Below are 19,485 nucleotides of genomic sequence, written 5' to 3'. Positions count from 1 at the left end.
GATCAAGGTGATGCTTGCTTCCAGGAATGAATTTGGGAGTATTGCTTCCCTTTCAATTTCATTGAAGAGTTTAAACAGTAGTGGCAGTATTTCCTCTCAAAATGTCTTGTAGAATTCAGCAGTGAAGCCATCAGGACTCAGGCTTTTCTTAGTTGGTAAGTTTATAATTACATTTTCAATTTCATTGGTTGATATTGGGTTGTTTAGAATTTTTAGGTCTTCTTCATTCAACTTTGGAAATTCATACTTCTCTAGGAATCTGTCCATTTCTTCTGCATTTTCCATCTTATTTGCATATAGGTTCTCAAAGTAGGTATTGATGATACTCTGGATTTCTGCTGGGTCTGCTGTAATTTCATCCTTTTCATTCCTAATTGCATGGATGTGGGCCTTTTCTTTCCTTTTTCTGATAAGGTTGGCTAAGGGTTTGTCGATTTTGTTTATTCTTTCAAATAGCCAGCTCTTGGCTTCATTGATTTTTTGTATCATTCTTAGTCTCCATTGCATTGATTTGTGCTCTGATCTTTATAATTTCCTCCCTTGTATGAGCTTAGAAACAAACATCTTAACAGACCAAAATCCACAGTTCCATCTACATCAAGGCTTGGGGATTGTGAGTAAATACGTGTTTTAGTTCAAGTTCCTGGAACCTGCTCTAATTTGAGCAAGTTAAGAGCAGTGAAATAATTCCCACATCCAGTAACAATTCACGTCTCCAATTGTGACCTTTACCTTCCCTGAGCCATCATTACCATAGAATTATAAAGCAATTATCAATCAGTTCATTTATAAATAAGTTCCTACCTGTCACTGAATCCATTGAGCTCTCGTGATGGTCAAAGATCCCATCACCAGTACTAGCATGTGCCTACCACCTACACTGGGGCAGAGTGCTGCAGGTGGGCTGCAAGGCAGGGCTCCTCCTTCCATTTTGGCTCACTGGAGTCACCATGTGGATGATAGAATTCTCACCAAAGCCCCCCCATCATGGACTATCCATTTCCTTTGTAGGTCCAGACTGCTTTCCTCCACTAGCTAGGGAGAGGCCATCTGAGTGGAGGAACCAGAGAAAGAAAAATCATTATTAATGTCTTGACACCCACAGAACCAAAGTAGATAGCAATTTCTTAGGACACATTCATGCAAATGACAGAAAAAGGCTGCTCCACACTAATCATGGGACAATTCACCACACATTCACTCAATATGGAATATTTACTAATGTTCCATTTCCAACAACATCTGATTCATTAAGAAACTGCACACTGGAGAAGGTGATCTTGTGATTCTCTTCTAGGTTTATATAAAAATACAAACTAGTCTAGGAGTCAGACACAGTGATACAAAATCATAAGCAGAAAGATCTTATCAAAGAATGTGCTCATTCCATATTGCAGAACTCCTATCTAGATTTTGGTTTTTGGAAATTTACTGCTGGCTCATTTGTTCAGAGAGGTTTCTTTTCTACTCCTACCCCATTCCCATTCTGCTAAAACCCAAAAATGAAGAACACCTAGGATGGGTCCACATGGAATTAAAGCCTCAATTTAACTGAGTCACATGCATCAACACAGTGGCTGCTGGCTTAATCTGCTCCATTCAGTCTAAAGCATTTAGGGACTGTGGGGATCTGAATTCTGGCTGGAAGTACTCTAGTGCTTTTGTCTTTTTGAATCCAGTAAAAATGCTAATGTACACTATAAGTTCCATGTATAAAAATTTCTGATTCCATTAAGTGAAATTCAAGGGAGGGAACAGGGACTGGGAAGAGAAGATGGGTCATAAACCAGCCATGTGCTTCCCTTTCCTGTAAATGAGGGTATTGAGCTAGAGTATCTTCAGAGTCCATCCCAGCTGACATTCAAAGACTCCACTGAAGTTCATTTCTATTCAGGTTTGTCAGGCTGAGTCAGACAAACTTCCTTATTACTTTAGGTCAACAAATTTAAAGTGGTTGTACATATTTCTATGATGTAGTTTGAGATCTCCCTCTTATTCCTTACCCCTCAAAGATTGTTTGATCTCACTGGTACAGACCATTTGAGGTCTACTTATCAAACTAATGGCTGCTGAAATTTAAAACCAAATCACTGACCTGGTAAAGACATGGCCTCTGAGTAACCTAGCCCAAGGCAGAGCTCTCTGTTTTTCATTAAAAATGTTAACCAAATAGAAATATAATTCTGTTATCTCTTCTATAGATCTATTTAAACTTTGCAATAGGAGATTATTCAAAAATTACATGAGAAAAAGCACCTATCACCACTAAGTTAAAGACTTGAATATCAGAGAAGTTCCAAAGCCCCAAACTCCTTATAGGCACTGATCCACAACATTTTCCTATGGCAATAGACTCCATGTGAAAGTAGCCTGGTCTTGCTGCATCATGTATTATACACCAGGAAGTTAATTTTAAAAGATTGGGACCTAATCATCACTGTCACTGCCAGACTCACTCAACTGCACGTCATTTCTAAGGGTATTCATGAGCTAGTTGCTTCCTTGTGGCTGTTCCATTGCTCCTTGTTCCTTGTGGTTGTTCCATTGGCAATGGCAGGCCTGCTGTTGTAGGGTTGCTGGTATGAGGCTGTGGAGGAGAGGCCAGGCCATTGTCCTTGCCTCCACTGCTGGAGCTGTCATCCTCACTTCCTGAGGAGCTCTCCAAGTCTGAGGAGCTTCTCCCACTGCTGCTGCTCATCTGCTTGATAATGTCAACTTCAGCCCTCAGCTCTCTTTTGATGTCATCAAGCTGAGGGTCAGGCGAGGGGGTGTCCTTCAAGGGAGAAGTTTTGGTCCAACTGGAGGCTTTGTTGGAGCTGTGAATGGCATGGGAAGTGGAGGTAGAGGTGGAGGTGGAGGTGGAGGTGGAGGTGGAGGTGGCTGTGAAGGCTGTGGGGCTGAGTGGCCGCTGTGCCCTTCAGGCCTGGATTTTACTGCTCCCTTCAGCTTTTGTCTTCTTGACCTGAATTCTGCTACTGAATTTCTCCAGTACATATTCACCAGTGTCATGATTAATAATAAGCACACGGTCTTTCTGATAAGGTCATTTGTTCCCCTTGAACACAATCATGGGTGGCGTGGATCCAGGAATATATGGCAGTGTAGTTGTGGCTTCATATCCTTTGCCAACCTGAAGCTCTCTTTCACAGGAAGTGTCTATAGATGCTGGCTTAAAATCATAGTGAATGGTGTGGAAGAAGGCCCACAGCTGCTTCTCAAAGTTCTCTCTGAAGTGCAGGCAGTGTTCCTCACTGTCCAGCGGTGGGTTCCCCAACCTGTTCATGGCCCAGGATCAGCACTCTCCCCTTACAGCTGAAGACCCAGCTCCCACACCAGCATCCCAGAGGGAGTGCACCTTGAGCCCAGCCGGGGCCCACCAGGAGCCAGAAACAAGTCCAGTTCTGCCATTTTTAAGAAGCATATTTCACACATCTGTTATTGTGTAGGCTGATAAACCGGCTGGGCCAGTGTGAGTGGAGAAGGCAGCTGGAGACAGGAGATGAAAAGTGAGACTTGTGCTCCAGCTGTGTAGTGTACAACAACTTGGAGTTGGGAGATATCCTATAAATTTGGATCCTTGGTTTTGTGGTTTATAAAAGTGAGGATAATTGCCATGATAAAATGAGCTAGAACCACACAGCACCTGAAACGCAGAAGTCACACAACACACATGAGCACCTCACCCCTATGCTGAGCATGTCCATGTTTGCCACTAATTTTGTGAACTTGTACAAATGGTTCTACCAGTCTGGTCCTCCACCAATCAATTTCTTTGCTTGTAAAAGTGAGAAAGGTTAAATTAAATGATCTAATTCAAGTCCCTTCTTGTCCTGAAAATGATCCTTTGATCTTACACACAATAACCACTGTGGGTACAAATACCGTAAGTAGTGGGCAAGAGGGATACATGGCTGAGTGTCCAGGAAATCATGCAGATAGCAAACAACCTGAGAAAGATCAGGGTAGGGAAGAGAGATAAATAGAAAAGGTCAAGGAGGAAATTAAAATAAAAGATGCAGTATGTACAACTTGAATACTACATAAGATATACCATATTAAAGAGATGTACAAAATTACTCTATTGCAGTGGACCATCTCAGTAACAACCTCTAAACACTAACATCTTCTCTTTTCACTTAAATCCTAAAGTCCTCATAAACAGGAATACAACCACAGGATTTGAGTATAAATCTCTCTCTCTCTCTCTCTCTCTCTCTCTCTCTCTCTCTCTCTCTCTCTCTCTCTCTCTCCCCTTCTGGTATATGCACAAATACACACACACACACACACACACACAAATACAGTTCTAACTCTGTTTGATCTTATCCACAAAGACTAGGCAATCTAGAAGACAAAGAGGATGAATGTCATTTGTGTCCCCTCAGCTGCTGCCTGGAGTCTGCTGGTGAAGAACGTAATACATTTTAAGAACTACACACCTTCCTAAGGAAGCAGGAGGCCTTTCTTCACTCGACACAGATTGTTCTTGAACGTTCACCAAGAAGCAAGCAAGATGTAGCATTCTCCCAGAAGAATTCACCAAAGACACCCTTGGAAGCGCAAAGTCTTTGTAATAAGGTTCAAGATTCAAAAGGACAGTAATATATTTCTAAAATTTTTTATCTCGCCAATTAGATTGTAGGATAAAGACATTTTTCTGTTGTTGTTGTTGTTGTTGTTGTTGTTTATGTGCATTTTGTATTTGCCTTTTGTAAAATGATAAATTTCTGATAAAAACTGGATTTTGTGAAAAAAAAGACATTTTGGGCCATAGACATGTCTTCTATAACAGATACAGATTATTTTAAAAGGAGCATATCAGTTATATTGAATTCAATAGAACAATTATACCAATGCCAATTAACTGAAGGCAGCAAGAGTTGCTTTTATTTCTAATCCAATCAAGAAAAAGTTAGAAACATGTTGACTACATGCATTGATATCTTAAAATTTAAAATTATATAAAATTAATTTATTTTCTTAAAAAACACTAAAACTGTATTTCTTGCAATATTATAGAAGTACTTCCTAATAATCTCTCTTCTTCCTGCTAATATTTTCAGACCTACTTTAATAAGTGGTTTTGAAAATAGTGTGCATAGTTTCAATGTTATGTATGTATTGCTTCTGTTTCTATCTTTGGCATTTGTGAATTTTAGTTCTTTGTGATGAAACTCAAGTCGCTGACCTGGAGCTGATTATTCTTCTGGCCTCTCCCTGCCAACATGGGCTTTTCTCCATCTCCTGCCCGCTAAGACTGGAACAAAAGCTTCAGGAGCCTTCCTCCAGCCCAAGCAGAGACTTAGAATCAATACAGCTGGGCACTGGTTCTCTCAGAGTCTGCAAAGTTGAGATTTGTAGATCCTTATATAATATGAAGGCCTTTCCCTTGCTGAAATTTGCACTGATGGCACAGAAGTAAGAATCAATGAAACTGAAGCTGCTTCAGGACCCAAAAAGGCACCAAACTCTGCTATTAGTTGTCCTTTTCTTCACTGCCACAGACTAACAGGGTTTTTGGTTTGGGTCTTAGTCTTAATGTCAGCTTCATTTTAAAATGTCCTTGATGAATGAGCGCAAATTTTTTATTACATTTCAACCATCAGTAACACATCTATGCAGCATTCTATGTGATAAATGGACACCCACATAAACACTTGGGCTATGTGGAACAGTGCCATGCTGTCTCAAGGAAGAGCGCTGCTATGAATGAGTTGAGAGCTGAACTAGTCCTCTTTTCATGGAACATTATTTTGACTTGAAAAATTGACAATGAACTACAGTTATCTAGACTTGGCAGATATTTTTTTCAAAAATAAACAAAGGGATACTGTCATGCCAAGGAAAACAATTGACAGTGTTTGTTGACGATAACATTTGAGTTTTCAGGCAAAAATCAGAATTTCAGAACACTTGTATCCACCACCTAAGGCTTGACAGTTCCCAATTCTTAAAGACATTTCTGAGAAGATGAATAGAGAATTTAGTAGCTATTTTTAATGATATGTATACATATTTAGACAATATGCATGACCCAGTGACTCAATATTTTCCAAATTGCCCATATATGATGTTACAGAATCATGCATCTGTAAATGAGCTGTTCAAAGTATAAGACACATTACTGGATTTTAATGTAATGGAGTAGGAGAAGGTAAGTGATGCAGCTTCAGATGCCACATTGCAAGTTATCGTTAAGAAACTACAATTTCTGAAGTTTTGGTGTAGTATTAAAGAAAAATATCTACCACTCTGTATGAAAAAATATCTTTATATTCTTTCTTCCAACCACATAGCAGCATGAAACCAGATTTTCTTCATATGCGTTAATCAAAGCAGTGCAGACACTCCTCATTTAATGACCGAGTTCCATTCCATTCAGGTCATTCAACAAATTGGTCACTAAAAGAGGAGTTGTACATAGTACATACATTAGAATATTCAGAACAAAGAAATGGTCAAAGGAAACTCCAACTTGATGACTTTGCTTTTATTTACTTAACTCTTACATGCAGTAGTGTAATTTATCACAGAACATAAAAAAACTACAATACTGTACTATACAGTACTATTAACAAAATTTATAGTACTGTATTTAAAAAGTGTATTATACCCCCAAAAAAGACATTTTGGCTCTATAAACAAGATGTACAGAACTGTACAAAAAAAGTTCCATTTTAAGTCTGAGAGGCCAGTATAAGTACGAGCAGTGAGCCTCAGCGCTAAGTCGGAACACTAGTTAAACAGGTAGGTCATTGAATAAAGAATATCTATATATCTCAACAGATTAAATTAAGCTGTAGACTTGAAGACCCAGATGGCTTCTGTTAAACTGGGCATCCAACATGTTTGCAAAAATGTTAAACAATGCCACTCCTCTCATAATTTTTTGGAAAATGTGTTTCATGTAAAATGTGTGTTTTAACATGTAATGAAATTATTATTTTAAATAAATTAGCAACTGCACCCTTTTTTAAGTTTCTGTTTTAATTTCCAATTCAATAAATATTAATAGGTATAAATCATACAAACAAAGTCTCTTGGGATGCTCAATAATCCTTAAAAGTATAAAAGAAAGATCTTAACCCAAGAACTAAGGACCAGCGCCTCAGTGAGCATGAATTCCAAAGGCCATACATTCTCAAAGCCAAAGAATCCTTTCTATGTGCTTCTGCCTGTTTCCCTTTCTCTGTTGGTCTCTGTCCTCTTTTGGCCTGGGAACCCATCCTATAACCCAAACTGCTTGGCTAAGCCCAAAGAACTCTTTCCTAGCTTTCCCAGTCTCTCTCATGAGAAGCTCAATTTAGTTTCCCACAATAGTAGATGGTGCTGATGAAGCAATTCCATCAGAAGGGCACAGTTATACAAAATGAATATTTTTCTGACTTATGCATCTCTATTTTAATTCTTTTTAGAGAGTTAGCCTTCTTGCCCTGTTTGTGAGGCAAAATTAAAGTTGAGGATAATTTAAATATCCAATATTTTATGCCCTTGTGCAGTTGAAGTTATAAAAATTTGCATGGGTAATTTTTACATACGATTTTTTAAATTTTAAGATGTCATCAAGTTTGTGAAACAAAGCCTGGACATAATTGTCCAGAAATTAGTAAGACACTTTTTAAAAGAAAATGTTTTTTTAAAAAAAAAAAATTTATATCGTTTCAATTGCTAAGATGGGTTTTGCTTCCTTATTATAAGAACAATAAATGGCCAACTAAGAAATAATAACAAAACATAGAAAATAAAATTATTTTTAAAATGTCCAGGAGTAATCTTACATTCATTCTTTGGTAGTGTTTCCTTTCAATAGATTCCAAATGGACAAGTGTATTATTTTTATAGGGGTTCATTCCAGGCATCTCATTTTTATCTTCTTTTTTTACCTAACAGGATAGTATGGCTATCAAGCTTCCCCCATAGCCAACAAACTGCCACATGGCCCATCCACCTCCCCAACACAATCCATGTCACTATGCCCTTTGATAAATAGACTCCAGCCACACTTGACTGCTTTCTATTTGTTCAACTTGCCAATTTTCCTGCCTTGGGACTTTTGCACTATTTATTACTTCTGCCAGGAAGAACTTCCTTCAGATTTTTGCAATACTGGGTCCTTCCTACCCTACAATGCTTGCTCAAACATCATTTTCTCAGAGATAATGTCTCTGACCACCCAATCTAAACTAATGTTTCCCCAACCACCACTTAAAACCCTATTGTATGACTTCTTTTTTTCTTTCCTCTTCCTTTCTTTCTTACTTCCTTCCTTTGTTTTTTTCATTCTTGTTTCTTCACTTATTTACTTAATCACATCTCCCTCCTACTAGGATGCCATCAGTACCAACACAGAAAGAACACAAGCTCCATAAAGACCAGGGCCTTATTTGCTTCTGTGTCTTCAGAGCCTTGATCAAATGTGGCACTCAGTGAGCCCTCAGCAAGTATTTGTGGGTGAATTAATGGATGGATAGATTCATCATTCCATTTCAATATATTTCTGCAAAACATCATTTTAATGACTCCCTCACCACAGCATTGCATATATAAATTTAACAAATAATTTAAAATATCCCTTTAGAATAGTCAGGCAAGACAGTAAGAAACTAAAATAAAAATAAAACTGTAAATCAAGCCAGGTATGGTGGTACATACCTGTAATCCCAGCATGCTGGGGGGCTGAGGCAGAAAGATTGCTAGTTCAGGCAATTTAGCAACTTCACCTGAGCAATTTAGCAAGCGCCTGTCTGAAAATAAAAACGGCCAGAGATACTGCACAGTGTGAAGGCCCTCAGTTCATTCTCCAGTACCATGGAGAAAAATTAAACTAGAAAAGGCACAAACATGCATAAAATATTGCCACATCGATCACCATTCATCAAAATTATCTAACCTATTCGTTGAGCTGTCTAATCTATTTTCAACCAGACTACTTTTCTGACAAGCAGTTTAGAATCCCCAAGCCAATCAATCACTAGACTCAGGATGAAAATAAAGTGGAGACTCACCTGCTACTATTCTTGCCACAAGCCTGGCATCTCAGTCAGTGAATCTTCAGTCCCTTCCCAGCCTGCCCTTCATCAGTGCCTCTCCTGCACCTACCCTGCCAAGTCCATGTTCTGTGGACACCAACATTAATAACTACTCTGGGGCCTGGGAACAACTGTGAGAGGAAGCTCCTTCCTCTCAGGTGGTGGAAGCCATCAGATTAGCCTGGATGGGTGTGTTCAAGTAACCCAGGGGATTTGGAGGAATCAATCCTATGCGATCCCCTTTCTTCTGAGGAGCTGATGCTGGCACCATCACAGGATTCCATAGGGCTCCTTGCCCCACTTGGCCAAATAAAATACTCAGACAGGAACACTAGGCCAAGCAGGTATGTTGCACACGTGACACGTGCTCTGAGGTGGCTACGAACACCCTGGTTCTAAGGGTGCAACCTAGAACAACCCTGTCCATCTGTGATGGTGGTGATCAGCTAAAGTGTATTAGAAGCCTTCAGTCTGTAGCCAATGAGCAAGCTGGACACCACTGTGGGGCTCACAGTGTCCTGAATACTTACTGGGTTAGCGAAGATTCCACGTGCAAAGTCTTTGAGGAAATTCTCATTGATCCATTCCAGAAAGCTAACAGAAAAAAGTCCTAGGGGCTGGGGATGTAGCCCAGGAGAGCATTTGTCTAGCATGGAGGCTCTGTACAGACTTGGTCCCAGCACTGCAAAAAGTTTTAGAAGAGATCCTGATGAGCAGTGAATCAGCAAACCAATCCATAAGCACAGGGAGACATGTAGACTGGTGTCTGCAGGCTGCAAGAGTCGTGCCTTGGGAAGGACTATAAGCCCTACCAAACTACTGCTGGTTCTTACCATGCAGCTTGGAGAAGGCTCTCTCCAGCTCTACCAAAACCATTAATATAAGTAATGTTTGTAAAATTCAAACCTAATAAAAAATATAGCCACTCAACCTCCCCTGTTCATGGCTCACCCAATCTTCCCCCAGGGGTGCCCTCAGTCATGCCTCTTAGAAGGCCCTCTGTGTCCATTTAACACTATGAAATATTTCTGTTATTCCCATCAACCTCGCTCAAACCTGGCCAGGCCAGTGCCGGCATTCAGCCTCCTACCTACCACACTCCACTGTTTCCTCCAAGCCCACATCCTGACCAGGAATGTGCTGTATTATTGACCCAATCTGCTTGTTTAGTTTGAATTCAAACCATCTTCTCCAAAACAACTGAAAAGACCTCTAGACTCTCTATTAATTCCTTGAAACCTAGTTTTTTCCTTCCAGACTTGCCACTAAACTAAAACATGAACACAACTTGGTTTTTCATTCATTCTTCACCTCTTTGGTTTGCAATGCATCTCCCAGTTCTGTTTTTCTCAGTAACACACAACTACCCACTGCTGTCCTGAACTGAGTAAGAGCTGAAGGAGCTGAAGGATCTGTTTTGATAGCGTAGCCACTCTTCCCCTGTAGATCTACAAGCAGGCTTTGGAGATCCACAGCACCATTCATAATCACAACAACCCAGAAGAGAGACTCTCTTGGAGTTCTCCCCCACATATTACAGTACTGCTGCTTTTAATGTTTCTGGTGTTTAACCCATAGACTCTTCTAAACTTTTGGGAAATATGTAATAACATTTAATTGCAATTCTATAGCTACAATGGATTTTGCTGATTAGAAATGTAGGCTTCTTGATGCAGTAATTTAATCCTCTTTAAAACAACTCCTAGGGCTCTCTGCATCTGTGAATTATACAAACTAAAGCAGGATTTAAGAAATACATGTGTGCTGTGCATAATTATTTAGAAAGGAAATACATCAGGTTGGAACAGTAATATGAATTTATCTCTGAGATAAATGGGGCATTAGTGGTATAAGTCTTGATTATTGGGTACTATTCTTGAATTGTGTCATATGGTAACAACCCACACTAACCACTACCTGTCCCTTTTTAGATCGGAAGACAGATGGAAATAATAAACGTATGAATTCTTCCCTACTCTTCCCATGGTGCTTGGGTTACTTGGTTTCATAAAACCTTGGGTTCTTATTTCCATAAAACCTTGTCTTTCCTTTCAGACATTTATTTAAATTTGTAATTACTTGTACAATTACTTGTCACTAGACTGTAAGGTCAGTGAAGGCAGGACTATGTTTATTTTATCACAGCCAGGGACTTAGCTCAGTGGTGCTGTCGCCTGCTTTGCAAGTACAAGGTCCCAAGTTTGATCCCCGGTACCAAAAAAAGAAAAAAATGACAATGTTTATTTTATCACAATCATACTTCTAGCATAGGATGGCCTAAGATACTAGTTTGTTGCCATCTGGAGAAGCCCTCAGTCACAGACTGGAACAATGTGTCTCTCTACTCTAGCACCTAGTTCTGTGAACAGTTTTGAATGAAAGAACAACCATAAAAATTAGAACACATCATTTCTTTTAAAGAAATAGCGCAGGTAGAATGGTAGAACAGGGCAGTGGTTGTGAGGATAACTAGGGAACTAGACATTCCAAGTTCAAATCCTAGTTCTGTCACTTGGCAGCTGTGTGACCTTACATTACTGAACTCTGTGTCTCCGTCTCCTGCCTTGCCTGTAAAATAGGAAGTCACCTATTCCAACTATAAGGGGCTGTTTGAAAAAAATCAAATGTGTCAATATATGTGGAGCATTGAGAATGGTACCCAGCACATGTTTTTAAACATCTAACACAGCACTTGGCCCATAGTAGAGGTCAAATTTTATTTAAATTGTTATGGAATAAAATAACCCTATGTCAAATTGTGAACTAAGAGAAATTGTTCTTCAATTTGTCTCACTTGTTTTTTCTAACCTTGTGAAAAGCCAGATCAGATGCCTGCCTTCTGGGTAGGTTCTAGCTACTTCAGCCCCCACTGTACAGCACTCTGCTCCTCTGCTGTCATGGAGTACCACATTCTTTGGACTCATTCTTCTTTGATCATTAATATGCATTTTGCATACACCACTGCCTTTGCCCTATTATGGCACTGAGTTCCTGGTTGCTGATGAATTCATTTGTACTAAAATATATCTTCCCTCTTTCCTCCTTTGCCTCTTTCACTCAAAAGTTTAATTTTCAAAGAGAACTCCCAGAAATTTACTGTCTTTTAATCTAGAGGAACTAATCTCTAATGATTAGAATTTGAGGCAATGCAGGAGGAAGGAGAGAATTTGGGAGCAGGGTCATTTCAATGGCGTTTCACAAATCACTATGAAGACAATCAGCAGCTATGTGAATGATTAGTTTTGCTGGTTGCTCCCTCCACAGAGTCTTGATCTGAGACACACATGCATCACTGGTTACCTAATATGTTGTGATACTGATTATATTGGGAAGCCACTAATAAGTGAAGACATCTCTCACCTTTGAGTGGAAGTGTAAGAAAAACAAGTTCACGGAGATGGTTTGGAGAGAATATAAGCTATCATTATGCCACCTATTCCTTAGGGTGAATTTCTGGAGGAGGCAAATTCACAAGAGAGATAGCTGGAGGTGAAGCTCAGAATGAATGAAGACACTTTTATTTGACCTTCATTTTTACCTTGGAATGGAGTCTTAGAAATGCCCATTCAGACACAAAATTGTGAAGTGGCTAGAAATTAACTTATCATTTCCCTTTCATCACTAATCCTATCTATTTTAATAGATTGGTCGTGGGTATTCAAGGCCAGCAAAGCCCACTCTGATGACCTTATCTGTCTTCCTGTATAATATCCCATACTCCCAATTCCCCTCTCTCATCAAAGATTAGCTGTTTCATGTCTTATTCCTTCACAACCTTATTCTAAAGTAAATCTAATACAATAAACTGTATAAGAGTTGATAGATATTGCATAACATGTGACTCTTCAAATTTGTTCTTTTACTGCCTCAATTTGAGTGCAAATTTTGATCATAAGAACAAGCATATGGAGAAATTATTTAATGGTAACTGTGTATTTCATATCCTAACAACACATTAGAATTTTCCACTTAATATCCACTAAGGTCCATAATGAGTCAACTTTCCATGGCAGAAATGTTAGAAAATACTATTTTATTTTGCATTTGATCACTACTTAAGATAAGTCATCTTTAGCTTGGAATTTTAATTTTATTAAAAAAAAAAGAAATGTATTGAGAATTTGAAACCAATACTTAGTGCCCCCCACCATCCTACCGACAGTCCTGATTTAGAAATTTGATACAAACAAAAATACCTCTGGGAACTCCAAGGACAAGTTCTCCACCTTCTACTTTAATAAGTCTGGGTGATTTCTACCCATGAACTTGACCAGAGACTACCATCAATAAAGCCTAGTAAGTATGAAATAACACAGATGCTTAAGTCCAACGTTAACAAGAACCTCAACAATAATAATGTTAGTTAACATACACCAATCAGTAGCCAACAGACTTTAGTCAGAAAGTACCTTCTGGTATACAGCCTGGTTACTTGGATTGTAAGACAAATCCCTCTTCCTTTCATTTAGTGCTTTGTTCTTTGTTTTTTGTTTCTTGTTTTTTGTTTTGGTTTTGGTTTTTTGAGACAGGATCTTGCCATGTTGTTCATGCTGGCCTTGAACTCACTATATAGCCCAAGCTGGCCTCAAATTCATGGAAATCCTGCTGCCTCAGCCTCCCAAGAGCTGGGATTACAGGCATGTGCCACCACACCCAGTGCATACAGTGTTTCAGAGGTACAGTATAAAGAAGCAAAGGGTCCAGAACCTGGTCCAGCCCAGATCAGTGCAGTGAATTCTTCACAGATAATCTCATCTGGAGAGTTCTGAATTACTCCTGAAGCTAAATATCTTCTTTGTCCAACTTTCACAGAAGTTGAAATGTTTATCTGTTTCTGTCACCTGAGCATGAATTTCTCTAAGATTACTTGAAACTACTCCAAAAGTAGTAACACATTAATACAATATCTATCACTGACACTTTTACACTTTGTTGTTGTTAAGAGTATAAAATAAAAAGAAGAACATAGCACATGGATATAGAAGACCTACTGCATAAATACCTTTAAGGAAATAGTAAGTACTTAACTGATGTACAGTAAAACCTTGATTTTCCTTTAGCAAGCCACCCTGAACCAACATTAATGCTTTTGTTGTTTACTTAATGGGTTGAGTACCTTTTATAGCATTTTTTTACATGATATGCTACTTTTGAGGATTTTCCTTTCCTCATTTCATGTACTGTAAAGCCTTGGTTTGCAAGCATAATTCGTTCTGGAAACACACTTATACAAAGCACTTGTATATCAAAGCAAATTTCTCCATAAGAAATAATGGAAACTCAGATGATTCATTCCACTACCCAAAAATATTCCATAAAAATTATTACAATACTGTAATATAATACAAAATAAAGAAAATATAAAATACAAAGAAATACACAAATTAACCTGAGCTTACCTTTGAAAACCTTTGTTTGGTTTTTGAGGGAGACAAGAGAGGTGGGTTATTGGGCCGGGGATTTAGCTCAGTGGTTCCGCCGCCTGCCTCACAAACCCAAGGACCCAAGTTCAATCCCCAGTACCAAAAAAAAAAAAGAGAGAGAGGTGGGTAGGACAACTTTCACCATCACTAACAGAATCACTGCTGTCTATTGGCTCAATGGAATCTTTTTCTTTTCATGCAGCTTTAATAAGGAATCTATCTGATGACACTTGCTTTTGCTTCCTTTTGAGGATTTTGCAGACATATGACATTGTATTGTTATTAAAGAGATTCATTGCTCACACTGCTACAGCCTTATTTGGGTGGTGCTTTTCTACAAAATTTTGAATGCTTTCCCACATTTTACATATTTCCCTAATCTCATCTGAAGTGAGGGATTCCTCTGCCTTTTTTTTTTTTTTTTTTTTTTTTTTTTGGTACTGGGGATCAAACTCGGGTCCTTGTGCTCACGCAGCAGGCAGCAAAACCACTGAGCTAAATCCCCAGCCCTCCTCTGCCTTTTTCTCCCCCTCCTCTGCAGATGAGATCTTCTCCATAACCTCTTGCTTTGGGAGGTGATCACCCACAATCCAAGGGGGCAGAGAACCATTGGCTCAGTTGTGATCATGTGGTGTTCAGCATCACGTACTACTCATATTGCAAGACATCACTCATTTATCAAGTTGCTCAACTCCAGTAACCCAGAATGGAACTTTATTTGTAAATAGGGTCTTCAAAAAGGTGATTAAATGTAATTGAGGCTGTAACTGAGGCTGAGTCAGCCGCTGATCCATTAGGACGGTGACCCTGTGGAAGAGACATCAGAGATGCATGTGCACAGGGGACAGGACATGTGAGAACGGAGGAAGAAGCCCTCTCCAAGGCCAGGAGAGGCTCTAGAGAAATCAGATCTACCCACAGCTTGATCTTGGACAGTAGCCTCTTCAAGTGTGGGGAAATAAATTTGTTTTGTGTAAGCCATCCGGTTTGTGGTATTTTGTTATGGCAGCCTTAGTAGACTAACACAACAGGACCTCATTTGTATGAAAAAATGGTTTTGCATTGGCTTACTGCTAAGTATAGGCATCATGCATGTTAGGTTCAGTAGCATATTCCAATACCCGGTAGTACTAGTTCCCTCTCTATAGGGAACCTAAATGAAATAGAAAAAAAAAGTAAAGGAAATAACCATATCAAGTATATTTAAAATATTGCCTGGTTAGAAGTGGAGGGGAGCAGGAAGTACGTTTTTCTTTTGCTAGTTGTTATTTCTCATTCCTCTTTTTAAATTAATTTTATTGTTACATTTTAGGAATACAATATAATGACGAGCATCATTGGAAATTTGTACCTTTATATAACATATCTTGGTTCTTATTTTTTCCCCATTCCCCTGCCCTCCCTTCAACCCCTCCATCCCTATTTACAAAGACTTTGTTTCCATTTTTTCATTTTCTCATATTAATTCCATTCCCTTCTTTCCTTTCCCCTACCTCTCCTACTTCCCCTTCCCCTTTGCACCTTCATCAAAAGTTACTTCTCATTCTTAATGTTACATGATTGACTAACTTTCACTCAACTCACCCAGAAAGTGAAGCTTCCAACTTCTACCACAAAAACAATTTGCTGACCTTAAACCACCTAGACATTTTAAGTGGCAATTATATCAATATTTTCTTTGCCTCTTGGATGGTATGTATCATCTTCCTTTCTCACTCTTATCCCCTCTCTCTGTCACCTCCTCTTTATGTCTCCCCTCTCCCTGTGTTTTTCCCCCTCCCTGTGTGTCTTCACTTCTGTAAAAGACAATTCTATGGCAATGAAGAAATGACAACAAACAACCAGAACAAAAAGAGTATGATTGTGGGAAGCCATAGAAAACCCTTGCGTTGACTAGTCCGTATTCCTTTGGGTCAACCAATTTAGCACACACCAAGAATTCCAGCTATTACCACCAGTATTTTCACTGCTTGGGTGGCATTTTACGATTCCCAAAATCTAGAGCCCCATTTGCATACAGGGCTGGATAATTAACGCCCCTACACACCACCACCACACTCTCCAGCTACTTTCAACCAATGACCAGCAGGAGTTGGCTTATAGATTCAGGACCAATCTACCTAGTAGATTAAGGGCCAGTTGCCCACATCAGTAACTTGCTAAATAAGCTCTCTTCAGGCTTTTCTTCCGCCTTCATTTTCCCACTCCCTTTTCACATCCCAAATAAATTACTTACACTTGAATAATTAACTCAAGGGGTGATTCTGGGTAAAGCCAAATTCAACAAGACAAAACAGCTGGCTTAGAATCATGACTCTACCACTTACAAAGTTAGGCCACAGTCATTTCTGTCAGTCACAGTTTCTCTATTTCTAAGTGGAAATTTTTAATATCTACTTTATGGGTTTAAAATAGAATATTTATGAAGAACTGAGTATTGTGTCTGGCATGTAGCATATACCCAACAAGTTTAGATTCTCTCTCTTCAGTTAAAGGCTGTATCATTTAGATTTCCTTTGTGGCAGACCACACCCAACTCAGTAGCCTAAAACAATTTTACTTAGCTTACAATTCCAAGTCAGCAATTTGAGCTGGAATAAATTGGATAATCTTTCTCCTGGCCTGAACTGGGCTCGCTCATGCAAACATGAGCAACAAGCGGTCAGCTGGATGATTATTCATCTGAGGGCCAACAAACTTTTTTGGGGTGACCACTGACATCTCCTATCAGCTAAAAGGCTAAAGTAGGCTTCATTTGGCAACTCAAGTTCTCAAGAGCAGCAGGAGGAAGACACAGGTATTTTGCTAGTCTCCTTGTGTCATTTCTACTACTGTCACTGTGGCCAGAACAAATCAAATAGCCTGGCTCAGATGTAAAGAGAAGAGAAACACCAGTCCTTAATGAGAGGAGCTGTCGGGTCATATTTTGAGATTGTGAGTACAGAAAGTGCAGGGATTTGTGGCCATTTTTGCCGATTACCACAGAGAATGTGTCGTTTATACAACTGAGGGCTTCCCTGCAATATCTGGGATGGCTGAAAATTGCTGATTGGATCTCCCAGTGGTTTGTGTCTTGCTAGTTCATTGGAGGCCAGATGGGCTCCTATTATCCACAAGGGAATCCCTCAACATTACTTGGCAGTTTAGGAAACAAAATATAAATATACTTTTTCTCTCTGGTTAAAGTTAGAGATTTTTGTTGGAAGACAATAAATATAAAAGATTTTTACAACCCAGATATACATTTGCTACAGTAAATTGCTCAGATGTGTTATCATTTTTTCAGCCATCATTGGTAGAGTCATAATACACTCTGAAATGGATTTCTGTGTTTCTGAGTGCAGGTATTCACACAAACACATTTTCCAAGAGTCTGTCTCAAGATGAAACTATCATCAGTTGGGGGAGCCATTTTCAGCTGAGCAGCAGCTTCCTTTTTCCAAATGCCAATTAATTTCAAGCCCAACGATGACATAAGGAAGCTAGCAATAATTGCTGCTTCCCCACGAGAGCAAATCACCTTTCTAAGTCAATTCCAGGTCATAATTACTTCTTAATTTCAGTAATAATTACCTTTATAAAATTCCTTATAAAGCCCTTTCTAAAACTCTGCTTTATAAAATCTTTTCTAATAAAAAAAGAAAATATTATAAATAACTTCAGGGGGGAAACAGTGCCCTGAATTTGATAAATTACAGGCAGCATTCCTGGCCACTTAACAAAATTTGGTCTGCTCAATAAAGCCCAGAGAGTCTTGGGGCAGAGCCATGAGATTAAAAGAATTCCCATGCTACTGTAATTACATTTATTTCCTATTAAACTACAACATACATTAGATATCACATTAGACTCTTTGTACAATTAGGATAAACCAATAAGAGTAAAGATCCTGCCTTTCAGGAAGTTGCTATCCAGGAGAAGCCCCGGGATGGTGGTGATGGCACTCACGTCTCTCCACCCCACACACAGGGGGTACCCAAAAGCAGCTTGGGCATGATGCATAAACAGGTTCTAAGAGGTGTGACCAGGCCCTCCACATACAACAATGGCCAAGGTAAATTATCTGAAGTGTAACTCTCCTGTGCACACAGTCAGAAGAACAACTCAGTGCCCTGCTAATCATACCACAGCTCTTGCTGGGCCACCTCTCCAAGCCAGGCTGAAGTTTTTGTTGCACACTCTGAATATAGAGTCCACCTATGTGACTCCTCTGCAGGAGCAAAGGGGATGTTCTAGGCATAAGAGAATTCTGGGTTGTGCTAACAGAAATCCAGAGACAGACTGACTGTACAGTGAGATTGGATCACCATAAAACGAGAGGACAATGAGACTCATCCAAACCAGCATATTCTCAGCCATACCAGGACAAATTTTAATGAGTTTGAGTAACCTCCATATGGAAGCCCTAAGAATTTACCTGATGATACAGGAGGACGCTTTTCACAGACTATGATCTAACCAATGATAAAGCACAGCAACTGGCATATTATGGGGCCTCTTTAGCACCCAGCAGGGATACCACAAGCTAAACACAGTAGCACTGCTCTCCACTTCCAGTAAGTGACTATAGCTCACATACTGTCCTTATAACAGGGAAAAATCAAGAAAACCCTTGGAAATTTCTTTACATTTCTAGCTATTGATCCTCTATGCATGAGAATCACTATTAGAAGAAAGGATTTATATTCCTATCTAATGCAAAAGCTTCAGGAGGCTATATTTATGGTTTGGAAGAAGGGCTCAAAATCCTCTGAGAATTCTACCCTTCATGAGATCTAGTAGGGCCTTTCCCAAACAGTAATACACCGCTTAATGACAGGGATAAATTCTGAGAAATGTAACAATTTCATCATTGCGCAAACATCATAAAACATGCTTACACAAACTGAGCAGGCTATGGCATCACTGGGTGATATAATCTTATGGGTGATATAATCTATAGCCATTGCATGTGCCCATCCATCATCAAACTGTCGCTGTGACCGTGGATGACTGTGTTTTAGCCTCTGGTTCATGTGTGACTCCTACCTCTT

General features: G+C 39.3%; 2 pseudogenes; one reads left to right on the top strand and one right to left on the bottom strand.

Annotated features, from left to right (window-relative positions):
* Nucleotides 1–2,427: 2,427 nt before the first annotated feature.
* LOC101713949 (ELL-associated factor 1 pseudogene) lies at nucleotides 2,428–3,293 on the bottom strand (annotated as a pseudogene).
* Nucleotides 3,294–3,907: 614 nt separating this feature from the next.
* On the top strand, nucleotides 3,908–9,913 carry LOC147829399 (large ribosomal subunit protein eL15 pseudogene; annotated as a pseudogene).
* The last annotated feature ends 9,572 nt before the right edge of the window (nucleotides 9,914–19,485 follow it).

This window comes from Heterocephalus glaber, unplaced genomic scaffold (genome assembly GCF_053883595.1).
Source record: "Heterocephalus glaber isolate CG9 unplaced genomic scaffold, H.glaber_assembly_v1.0 deba00000621, whole genome shotgun sequence".
Classification (NCBI taxonomy): domain Eukaryota; kingdom Metazoa; phylum Chordata; class Mammalia; order Rodentia; family Bathyergidae; genus Heterocephalus; species Heterocephalus glaber.
This window is presented reverse-complemented; position numbering and strand designations above follow the sequence as displayed.